At 42.8% G+C, this 12,824-nt stretch overlaps 1 protein-coding gene across 14 annotated transcripts in view; it reads right to left on the reverse strand.

The window, feature by feature from the left end:
- The window catches only part of ARVCF (ARVCF delta catenin family member), a 270,617-nt gene that overhangs the window by 116,532 nt on the left and 141,261 nt on the right, over positions 1-12,824 (reverse strand). The window contains exon 1 of one of the 14 annotated variants that reach the window (XM_035556884.2): positions 1,303-1,351. The exons of the other annotated variants lie outside the window; for them this stretch is intronic. The gene's annotated coding sequence lies outside the window, so the exon portion shown is untranslated. Of the gene's footprint in view, positions 1-1,302; positions 1,352-12,824 lie in introns of those variants that run through there. 14 annotated transcript variants of the gene reach the window in all.

Genomic DNA, 12,824 nt, shown 5'->3' on the forward strand with positions numbered 1-12,824 from the left:
GAACTGGGTCAGAAAACTGGGTAACATTTGACTTGCTCAGGCCAACACAATCAGGCAAAAAATGAAGTTTTGATTGGATTATATCCACGTTGACTTGAAGCAGTTATCTCCTACGCTGACTTCAGTACTAAACGCCTTGAGCAATGACACTATCACGTTCCACATTTGGAAGGGGATGTGCTCCGTTTCATCCCTTTGCGTTTGCACATGCACAGCATCCTTTACTCGCCCACCAGCAAAGAGGAAAAACCTTTCATAACCTTTTCCTGAGCTTAACTAAAATCACCTGGTAGCTGTCAACAGAAGCAAGAACAGAGCAGGTAAATGCCATCCTCGGGCAGGCACATGCCCAGCCTGACTCAAACCTCCTCTCTTCCAACACCTGACTTTGCCAGCGCTGGCGTTGCCACGCTCCACCACGTCACAGACAGGAACGGAGCCCTGAGCTTCCCGCAGCACTTACCTAAGTCATTTCTAACAATCCACAAGTGTTTTAATACAAGGTCACTTCCCAGTACAGTTAACCTTGCACTGTTTCACCTGTTCCAAGTTCACACTGATTCGCTGCTACTAGAAAGATTCTCAGGGGTAGAAATTCTCAGGTCTGTTCCTATGCACCATTTTCCTGTAACGGGCTTTCTAGCTCCTCTGTTTGTTTTTTTTTGTTTTTGTTTTTGTTTTTCTCTAATAGAAGAAAAGAAGATTTACTGCCCAGAACTTTTAAAATAAGACAGCTGAGGAGAGGAAAAAAATAGAACGCAATGGGAGGGTAGTAAAAGCAGATAAACATGGAGGTGAAAGCACAGGGGTGGGACCCCGCTGGGAGCCAGCGTAAGAGCTATTAACACCATGCAGTGAAAACCGTGTTTAGACGAACTCTGAGGATACACATCTGGATGGTATTGACACAAGTGACCTTGCTGCAAAGTAGGGACAGGAACAGCTCTTCAGTACTGCAGGAGACGTCCCAAGCAAACAAAGGCCCTGTTTTTATTCACACTATATAACTTGCAATCATTCAACAACTCTGCAGTAACATTTTGCAGTTCACAATCAGGATGCAGAGATCTATACCCCGAGAATTTCAAAAAGTATTTAAAGGTCCAGATTTCACAGAAGAGGAAACCGAGGCACAGACTAGTGATGGATTGTCCCCCAGTGTGTCAGTGTCCCCAGTTAGGATGAGCTTACAGGACACAGCAGCTCTCAGCAACAGCAAAGCAAGATGCAGGTGCATCAGTGTCTGGCAGAAACAGCCTCTGGCCTCCCCTGTAATCCTAATAGGAGACTCCAGTTCTTTACCTTGGCTGGCCACTGAAGAGTTAGGCTGGTCAAATTCTTCACAAAACGTGCTGTACAAAAAAACGTCCCACAAACGGAAGGTTGCCTCTGGAACTCATTTACTAGGAATTTCAGCAATGCTCTACACAGATGTTGTGTATCACTTTAGGCTGCTGCTGTAATGCAAAATCTCACTGGAGTAAAATATGATGGATTAACTACACAGGGCTTTAAACTGCAGAACTCCTGTGAACACTGACCACAGCTCTTTCAGGGCAATGAGAATATAGCAGCATTAAACAGTGAAAGAACCAAAGCACAGAACTCTATGGCATGACACGCCTTCCTAGGGCCCCTAACCCTTTTATTATCTTGTCCTTTTCCCCTCATAATTTTTTCCCTTCCATTTAGCTACAATTCAGACAATTTGTTACTTCTCTTAAGCATTCCCCATGCCAAAGCCTTGCTGTCCTCCGTATCTAGATGATTTTCTCAGATTCCCAATGAGCTACCCTTTCTGCAGCACAGCGGCTCTGATCTCCTTCGATGTTTTCAAGCAGCATTCGCCCTTTGTTTCTTTATTGCCCATCCCACCTTAGCATCCGATGCTCAGCATCCATCTCCTTCAGTACGTGCCTGAAGCACTCAGCTTTCCATTTAGTAACTCTGAAAAGCCAGCTCCTTGACCAATACATCAGCATGAGCCATTCCTTCCTCCCCTTTCACAATCTTTTACAAACATCAAATACAATTCAAAGGAGCTCTGCCTCACCGTTTTTATTAACAGTCCCTTTCAATCTAAGGCACCAGGCCAAAATAAACCATCTCACTTATTCCTCCTGCAACCTGCTGTCCATCACAATTGTTAACATACCTGGGTTTTCCTTCCGCTGTACTGTGGGGACTGCTCATTTTAAGAAAGGCGTACAGAACAGGACGCCAGAACAGGACCCCTGCCTCAACTGATGGCAAAATGGAGACTGTAGGGAAAAGGGACGCAGAGTGACTGACCTAATGTCACCCATCTACAGGGCAAGTAGCTACACTTATCTTCTCTGCAAGAAGCTTTATGATCTGTAACTGGAAAAGCACAGTTCAAGTTGAGGTTATTTGTAGTGTCTTAGTTCCACAAAACCTAACCTTGATTTTTGCTGGAAGCAGCTCTATTAATAACAGCTTCTTTCCTCCTGGGAAGTATCAACACAATCATCTCTAAGATTCTGGAATACGAGCTAACAACAAAGAATAGCAAACGGCAAACAACAAATGAAATAACAATATAATTTAGAGAAGTTCTCACCTTTTGGTTGGCAGGCAAATGAGAACTCCGCACCTGCAAAGGTATATCAAGTATTCCAGAAACACTCCCTGTCCCTAATTTCTTACCCTACATACCGAGAGAAGCCTTTTCCACTGGATTAAAATCCTGCAGTAATATCTCCACACTAATATGAACTTCTACAGTATATTCTCCTCCTGCAGATCATCCCTGTGCTTTCAAAAAATCTTGTCCTCCAAAAACCAGAAAGTGGTCCTTCAGTCTCCGAACTGAAGCCAGCTCTCCACACCCATAGGTCAAATCTCAAACCCGGCTACTTCTTCACACTGACACGAAGAGAAGTATGGCTGTTTTCACAACTACAAACCCTAAAGAGTTCTCCCAGTCACGTGAATCCTGCTTAGACAAACAGCTCGAAGACACACCACCACTCTGTAGATTTTTCTAGCCTTACAGCTAAATTTGACTGCATGTCGTACACGTGCTTCCACACTTCTCCTATGAAGACTCTTCTAGCTATTTTCATAGCTCACCAGCTCACTGGTGCCTTTCCTTTAGAGTAATCCTTCTGGGGAAAAAAAAAACAAAAAAAAACACATTTTTTCTTCTTTGCATCCTCGCTGCTGATTTCTGTATTAATTAATCAATAGCTGGGGCTCACTCTAAGCAGTCATTCCTTGCTACTACATGGCTCGCCATGGCACTGGTCTCACCATCTGCTGCACTGGCGAGGCTGGCTTGTGCAACAGGATCTGCTGGCAGGCTGCAGGGCACACAGCCAGCTCGCTGCTGGCCTGACAACAGCACCGTCCCTCTCCGTTACAAACACCACCTCCTCCTCCCACAAACACAGAGCAACTGTTGGCCAGTCGGGCATCACCCTGCCACCTTAGCAGGGAGGTGTATGCCAAACTTTGAAATGAGCTGGTTTTTCACTTCAAGGATAAGCCAAGGGCTACATGCAGAAGCCTACCCACGGATTTTCCTGCACTGTGGCAGGAAAGCCAAGGGCAGAGCAGCAGTCAGTCTGACAGGCTCAAGGGCCACCACCAGTTGTGTAGAGCAAAGAGCCGTTTTGTTGCTCCAAGGGGTGGCTGTACAACTAAGTTATTTATCTAGTGGCTGAATGATGCACGTATGCTTCTTGGATTTGACGCTAATTTGATGCAAATGAAATAGTCACTGGGTAGATCTGGTTTTACTGGCTTGGTCTTTTTGAAGATTTTTTTTTTTCCTGATTTGTTGAGCAACATTTTCTAAAGCACCTAAGTTCTGCTGATGCCCAGTATTTCTCTCACCAGTGTTGAGAGATGTACATCTGGAAGCAACACAATCCTGTACAACACAAAAGGGTTATTTTACTTGGAATAAGAAACCAAAGAAACCTTACAGCAATGAGAGATTTCATCTTCTATGCACAATACGGGGCACGAATAGGGCAACTACGGTCTAAGGAAGTGAAAAAAGATGGAGCAAAGTGTTTAGGAATGAGCTTACACAACAGCAGCCCCCAGCGACTTATATGCACAAGCAAACATGTGGCTGGCACCCAACAGCATCAGCATAAGGTTGGCTTGTGCTTCAGCCAGCTTCTGTACAAAAACATCCAACATCAAACCACTTACTAAAACACAATAATCTTCTGTTGTTCCCAACCCCACACGGGCCAGATTGCTCAATATGGCCATACAAAAATAGCATAGAGGACAATGACTTTTTCACACTGTATCATCTTGATGTGACCATGTTAATCAAACACCCTGGCCACTTTGTCCTACAGTAGCACCAAGTACTTTCCATGAAGACAGAACAGCCTTCCAGTAGCAGAGTAAGATTTCAAAGGGAAAATATATATTTTTTTCAGTTTCTAAATAGGAAAAAAACCACAACCATTTACATATATACTTATGAAAAATGATAGTTGAGAGCATTTCTGTTGTCTACTTCAGAGACCTTTAAAGGGCATTTCGTAATTTCAAGCCAAAGCACATTAGTCTATCATAGGGAGGGAAAAGAAAGGGAAGGGGAAAAACAGTTTAATTTCCCCTGCTCATCTAAGCATGCATCAAGTGAGCTCTTCAATAACCTCATAAAAATGTGCAAGATGGACAGAAAATAATTGAGGACTCATTTCGAATTTATTGACTTGGCCTGGGCATACATTTGATAATGTAGTTTGCTGTTTGTATGGCAAGTGGGAAAAATAAAATTAAAGCTGATCAGTGGAAACTAGCAGGCTTACTTCTAAATGGAGCTTAAAAACAAATTCAGTCCCCGAACCTCTCTTTGAAAAATACACTCTAAACCAACTGCAAATTATCCATGCTTACTTTAAACTTTCATTTACAGGAGGAGAAGCACTCGAAACAACTGAAAGAGCTATCTAGTACTTCAAGTTCCTCCGGTGTCAGTTTGCCTTATTTATTACCTCCCTCTGGAACAGGAAAAGTCACCATATTTTGTTTGGGGGTGAGAGGGTAGACACTAACTTACTTGAGTGGTGGGCACGGGCAAGCCAAGAAGTCTGTTTAAATTACAGATGCATGATCACTGGCTTTCTAATATGCAACTATTCATGTTTTCCCAGTCCTTCTCCATCACATAGCCAAGACACCAACAACTTTTCCACCACGACAACTTCTGCAGCGAGAGTTTTGCATAGTCAGGGATGAAGCAATTTGCTGCAACTGAAAGGTCATCTGTCCTTCTTAGGTGGGCTCAATACTCACTTGAATTATTCTTCAACAGCTTCAATTAGCTTCTATCAAAAGGTTCAAAAACAAAAACTTAAGATCTCTCAAGGCTTAAGTGCAGAAAGTACGTTAAGAGAGAACAGATGCTTTAATTTCTTTGTGCTGCTTTAACTCTTATGACTTAAGTCAACTTTTCTTTTGGACCTGGGTCATTTCTGAACTCCCAGGTTGCCAACACAGCATAAGAACCAACACACACCAGGAGATCTCTGCTTGGGGAGAAGGGAAGGGCACAAGGAAATCCAGACATGCTGCTCAGTCTCTCTAGTTTACATCTGGAGTAAGTCATCTGAATGTGACTGTTTCAAGAGAAACAAATAAGAACACCCAGTGCCTTTATTATTAACATTTTTATTTAATTGTGAATACACTTGTGAGAAGGGGGTGAAGAATAAGCTTCACGTTGGAATGGGAAGCTTTTTGCCTTACAGCTAGAGAGAAAGCAATCAAACCATTTATAAAAAATAAACACAGCAGAGTACAAAAATAGCCAAAAGCTTTTGAAAACTATCAAGCATGATGTTTCCTTGCTCTCCCTCTTGATTAAGGAAGAGGTTTGGGATGCTTCAAAGGGTACAAACTTTTTATTGAAAAAGCCACCACCTCAGCACTCAGAGCAGGAACAGCAAAGCCTGCACAGGGTTCAGTGCTTACAGGTTTCAGCCCCAGCGACCCATCCCTGGGGGATTACTTTTGTAGCCTCCTATTCAATGCTGTTCAACATGCTACAGCACCTATTTTAGCTGCTAATTCAACTCTCCAGTCAAAACAGGCAAGAGAAACAAATGGATCATTTATCCCTAGTCCTTGATTTTAAACCTACAATCATTTATTTATACACATCAGCGTTCACACATTTGTCCCCAGCAGCCTCTGAAGCACAAAGCTCAGTAATCTAATATGGCTAGCACGAGCCTACATACACAGATTGAAGTAGGTCCTGTTTAAAAAACAAGGCAGTAAGCTACAAGAAGCACGATGATGTTTCAAGGCACGTAGCAAGGCTCTCTAACTGATCACTATGCTAGTTTTTCAACTGAGCCACAACTGAGAAGCCAATTCATTAAATACCTCTCATTTCAACAGGCAGGACCCCACTGCAACCCATGAAATGTTGCACCTCTGCAGAAAGATAATGCTGTGATCATTGGGTGGCTATGATAGCCAGACTGTTTTACAATTACAGTTAACAATGAAAAGAGCAATTTATACAGTAACACACTGATGTACTGCCAAGCCTCTGTCCAAAGGGATTAAATAAAAAGTCTGACACAAGCTACAGACAGAAAAATGTCTTCAGCAAAAGGTTTATGAGCTTCCCTAGATACTCATATTTCTGTGCAATGTCCCTTAAACACAGTATTTTGCATTTAGTTTGCATTTAGATCTGTTTCAGGTAACAGAGCTCCAACACACAAACAAGAAGTACTTTGAAAATTCTCTTATTTAAAGAAAAGCAAAAGCATCTATGAAAAGGAAGGGTCACTTCTCATTGCTCTAGAAGGCACACATCAGGAGCCCCAAAGACATTTATTTCTTGGGTTAAGTGACAATGGTCAAGGAAGGCCGTAAGTGATTCTAGCAGCTCTTGGAGAAGTTCCTGCTGCAGCAGTGGCTTTGATGCTAGAATACCTTGCAAGCCCTTAGCAGGAAATACTAAGCAGCAACTATGGCAGAGGACAGCTAGATAGGAACAGTGTGGATAGAGAGAAGGGTTCACAACATCCCATGGTGCTGAAGGTACAGTCCCTGATGTTTCTGAAAAACGTCTGCTTAACAGAAACAACTCACGTGGATAACCCACAGGCAGCTGGGCAGGAAGGTGTCCTTCCAGAGTATGCAAAATCCAAATGAGGGGGGAAAAACGTGCTTCAGAAGACAATTTCAGAGAGCTGAAAGGCAGGGCAGATGAACATTTTTACAAACCACAGAGCTTTTAGCTCTGGTTGATTTATTAAATGGGTCGTCCTCTTTTTATTATCACTTCAGGCAACAGTTGAATTATTCAATGAGCTCCAGTTGACTATGTTGTTTCTAAAACACTTGGGCCACCTCTGGGAGAGGAAGACAGAAGGCAAGGGGAATAAAAACATGTTTAAAAGTTAAAGAATTTAACAGAAGTGAGTCCTATCCTTTTACAAGAAGTCTCAGAGCAGGGAAGGAATACGTATTTCTGTAAGCTGTCTGCTAAAGGAGTTACATCACACAGGCACAGCCACGAACTGGAGATGTGCAGCTCAGCTGTAACACTAGCAAAATGAAGACAGCCTTGTCTCCCTACCACCAGTACCCAAAGGCGATAACCCTTCTGCTGCTCCAGCAAAACAGGATACATTACTTCAGCCCTGGGGATACCAACATGCTTTTGGAAATAAACACATGCTTTTCCCCTGGAAGTTTCTCATCCCTAACAGAATTGTCAGAAGAATTTCTCCCGCAGTCCCCCAGAGCAACAAGTTGTTTTCTGACAGCCCTTTGGAGCTCACAAAAATGCAGAGCTTCTTTGCCAGCCCAAGCCAGAGTGACCCTAACTGGTCAGAACAAGGGAACAAGCACAAAGCCAGGTCTCTAAGTGAAGCAAACAGCAAACCATCAAGCTAATGAAAACAACATTTCCCTGAATACACAGCTGCTGATAGCTCACCAGTTCCAGGGCTCAACTTCACTGTTGCTTGAATTGTGAAACGCATAGATGCATTTAAATTCGTGAAAACACTGTGTGATGCTCATGTGATCCATGGCTGGCTTCCAGATTTCAGCAACAGAAGTGCTTGGTCATTAAGTAGCAGAACAGGTCTTGCAAAGCTTTTCCTGACCTAGCAAAGAAGATGCATTCACTCCAGAAAAAAAGCATCTTGCTGGAAGAACGCCTGTTGACAGCAGGGAACCCTGCTGTCATTTGTGCCTTCTCAGTAATCTGAGCTGGTTGCAGGAAAATGCAGGAATCAATCAGCATGTCAAGAGAATGGGAAATTAACCAAATAAAACCACACATACAAAAATTAACATCATCAAAAATGTGGAGGGCCTGGCAGCAACTCATTGAAGCCAAAAACAAATAGACTTCTCCATTACACTAAAACAAAACAAAATACCACCAACCACAAACTGCTGATAATTTACTCCCTTATGACGCAGTATACTACTGCTCCCAAAGAACAGCTGCCTTGCAAACCAGACATGTATATTTCAAAATAACACTTCAGTTATTTATGGCCTCTTTCCTCTTTAAGGATTACAAGAAATTTATGTGCACGTATCTATATAGATGTGATCAGAACATTCCAACCTGAGCAAGTTACGGGATTCCACTGTGCCCAAACAGTTATTTATATCTACTCAAAGACATTCTAAAAAGGAATAAATGCTGCACCAAGCCATATAAATACTCATACCCGTCTTCCTGAGAGGTAAACAGATGAAAGGCAACAGCCAAGCCTGCTCAAAGACAGAGAGGGCTCAGATGTTTGTCACTTACTTTCTCCAGCTTGGTTTGCTGCTCAGCAGTTAGTCCACAAAGTAGCAAGGCCTGACACTTTGAGGCCATCTCACAGGACAGAAAGTCAGCCCAGGAATCCAAGGGCTACATAATGCTACCTCTCAGCTAGAAGGTTGTTTTTTTTTTTTCCCCATGTAGAAACTATAGGCATACAGAAATGTGACAAACAACGCTGAATTTTCTAAATTGCTGACCATCCTGACGAAAGAAAAAGCTTCCCAGCTTACTTTTAAAGTCAGCCAATCTTTCTGGAAATCATGACCTTGTCTTTAGCCTTAAAGGAAAAGTCTGGTTTTTTTTGTTTTGTTTTGTTTTTCAAGTCTGCAAATAGCTATAATGCCAGAGAAATATCTAAAAGCCAATGAATAAAGCAAATATTTCTCAAGAGCATATAAAAATGATAAATTACGCCAGCAAACCTAAGAGTCAGAGACATTCAACAGGGGCCCAGAACCTATAACCTGATAACCCTACCACGTACCATGGACCTTCTCCAATACAACACCCAGAGTGCGGTGTACAAACTGCAGCCATGCTATCTTAATAGTGTCCAGGGGTGTAGAAAAATGGCTATTGCCTCAATTATAATTAAACACACAATGCCAGTGCCTGCAAAATTAAGCCTGACAGATACAAGAGCAGGTGGATTCCTGTGAAACATAGTGACATCCAGTGGTTTACTGGGACTAAGCTGAAATCTCTTCTTGAAAGTATCCCATACTGTATTTTACACGAACATACTAGGTAAAAGAAACATCCTGAGCTAATGAGCTAAAATACATATAATGGGACGGCATCATATACATCATATGCTTTCAGAGAAAGAATATGCAAACAGCCATCGGGTTTTCTGTAGCAAACATGTCAAAATTAGCAGGACTTGCTGTAAGAACGTGCATACCCACAGAGACTGGTTATCAAATTACATCTCTGCCCTCAGGTTAGATGGAGATGTAATAGTTTATAGGCACTGGAATTACCTCTCATGAAGTATTCCCATTTCTTTCCATTTTATCTTGCACCAAAACACTCCATCCCAAGTGCTGCATTGTGCTGGGATCCCCATTTGCTTCTTCCTCCTATATCCCACATGTTTTTGATCACAAAACAGGCAAGATCCTTTTACAAAAATCTTTTCATCTTCTTATTAAAAGCTCTTTCTAGCTTTTCTTTTGGTAGCCATTTATCTTTTGTACAGATGAAGCCTGTCCATTCTGGAAAATACAGCCTCATTATTGCAGAAATAGCATTGATGCAGGCATTTAAAAAATGCATTTTAGTTTGTGCACGCTCATTGGGATGACTGTTAATGCAGTGTAAGAATTATTCATTACAATGATTTCAAAAGGATGCTTTAATAGCCTCTACGTAAAAGAAAGTTCAAGTTTCTGAATCACCTATGGAAAACAATCAAATCTGCTGCTTTTTATTTATTTATTTTGTACTAAGAACATAGTCTTTTTGTTGTATTCCAGTAAAGCTGCTTCATTGTAACCACGCATATTACACATACCAATTTTCAGGCTCCAGTGTCATCGGGAAATTCTCACTTGAGTAACTTCCATTCAGTCCTAGCCAAGAGCATTAGAATACGTATAAAGCCGACATGCCACTACACAGAAAACAGCACCCTAACCAATCCATTTCAAACAGTCCATGAAGTTTATTATACATACCAAAAATACAGTATCAAGTACACATCTTTGAACTCTTCCAGAAATCATCACTAGGAGAAAACTATTCACTTGAGTTATTTTTGCCTATTTTAAGTACACAAAAATTGACAGAAATTATGCAATAGACTTTTTGCATATTATGCTTATATAAAATAATGCCTTCTGTTTGCAAACTGAGAGCATTTGATATTTTCCCCCTCTCCTTTTTTTTAATATAACTCTACCTTTCTCAGCTAGGGCTTCCAGAAACATCATTCCATCACACAGCTTCAGGGAGCTCCACAAAAAGGTGTCTTGGATTAAGCCAACTGTGCAGCACCAGCAGATTATCCTCTTTCACACAGGGTGGCTATCACGTTTTTAGTAACAAAGAGCACGGGGGCAAGAGTCTGCTCAAGATGCATAACCTCTCTGGCAGTTCCCTCTCCACTGACCAATTCCCTCAACAAGTCACATATGGTCACATTTTCCCCTTCTGGTCTTCAAAGAAAGAAGGCCGAGACCCACAAAAGACCCTGATATGGCAAGCAGTTCTGTTTGAGGGAGAAGTTGCCTCCCATCAGGCTGGGAGCAGAAGTCGCACGCAGAAGCTCCGTAACAGCCAGAGAGGAACTGTCACAATCCACTCACTGGGTTCACTTGTGTACCTACAAGTTCTGCAGTGTTCCTGTTTCTGCCTCATCATCCAAGGCATGCCTTTTAGGAAACCAGGGGACAAAACTTGAAAACAACTGATCATGCAAACAAAGCCCCATGCATTAGAGCTCTAATACATGTATATTGTTAAATAAAGTAGGAAAATGGAGAGGGCAGAGGTACTGCGGTATAGAGCAGCCGCTACATGTCAAATGCCATCATGGCCTTTTATAGAGAGGAGAAAACCCTACACTCATGCCATTGCTGGCTCATGTACTTAAGATGCGCATGTGTAAAAGAACAACACACCTACAACTTCAATACCATTGACAACAATCCACACAGCAGTAGGTACAAAATACATTACCTCAGTTGAATGCTAGTACGGGGTGTTTCGAACAAAAAGCCTAGCCAGCAGCAGTTACGACAGCAACCTGACACCATCTCCACTAGGGTATCTAAAAATGCTGTACAGGAACAGGGCACCAGAACAACCTCTTACATCTTTCCCCAGCATTCAGGTGACAAACCAGCAGCTCACAGAAGAGATGTGCTCTTGGAGAACTTCATACAAGCTGCCTGGCCAAGCCAGGACTGTGAAAGTGACTTTAATATCCCCCTGCCTTCCAGCCTCTGAGTCTGTTCCCTTTCCCTGCTTCCCATTAGAACTCCGGGCCTTTTGATGATTATCAAAATACTTAGAAGGCTAGATTCACCCTACCGTCACTCCAAGGAGGAATCTTGCTGCCTCCCTAGGTGCAGGGAGGCACGGCATCCAGCTGAGAGCAGCCCCAGACAGGGGCCACAAGCGAGCCCTGAGAGCCAGTGCTTGCGCAAGGGCAGCCTGGGGAAGAAGCCAAAGTCTGGGGGAAGAACAGATGAAGGAGAAGCAGAATAAGGAGTGGCAGAAAAACAGCGGAAGAATTCCAAAGGGAATAGTGGAAGACTGATGACTGGAAGATCATGACTTTGGATTTATTTTTTTAAAACTAGCCAGCAGTCGGGTCATGCTCCAGTTGCATGTACATGCAAAAGCTCTTTAGATCTGTGGTTTGTGGGCAATGTTTACTACATGTGTTTCACTTGCCGTGTCTCTTACCACCTAGTGAATACACAGGAACAAGCATCTGGAAGCATCACTGATGCTGGCAACACAGATGCAGCTAAAGATCCAATCTCCAGCCCCAGAGCCACGCTTCCTGGCATATCGCCTGCTTTCATCCAAACCCACACATGGAAGGTATTATTCACTTTGCCAGAACGTTCAGCGACATTTAACCTGCCCAAGGACTGCCCTCTATCATGCCTCCCTAGCAGGGAGGGGACAGCAAGCAGCTGAGCTTCAGGCTTCCTGAGAATGATTAGAGACCAAGCAGCTCCTGCAGCTCCTCTTCCTCTCAGCTCCTTAAGGAACCTGCCCAACTGAAGAGCTCCAGCAGGAGCAAACACGCTGAGCTGCCTGAGGTGACAGGAAGGGGCAGTGAATGGCGGGGCCACCTCTCCTGGTCCAGCTCCCTGGTATTATGGGATGTACAAACATAACCCCCCCCCTTTATATTTCTACTTCCTTAGGTTATCTAGGAATTCTGGAGTGTTATCTGGAATTCGAGTCAGCACACTTGGTACTTGTATCATTTCAGATTTTGCAAATGTTTCAAAAAATCACATCACTCATTGGGAAAGAGAAAGAAATTTTTAAA

Source organism: Cygnus atratus, chromosome 17, assembly GCF_013377495.2.
Source record: "Cygnus atratus isolate AKBS03 ecotype Queensland, Australia chromosome 17, CAtr_DNAZoo_HiC_assembly, whole genome shotgun sequence".
NCBI classification, from domain to species: domain Eukaryota; kingdom Metazoa; phylum Chordata; class Aves; order Anseriformes; family Anatidae; genus Cygnus; species Cygnus atratus.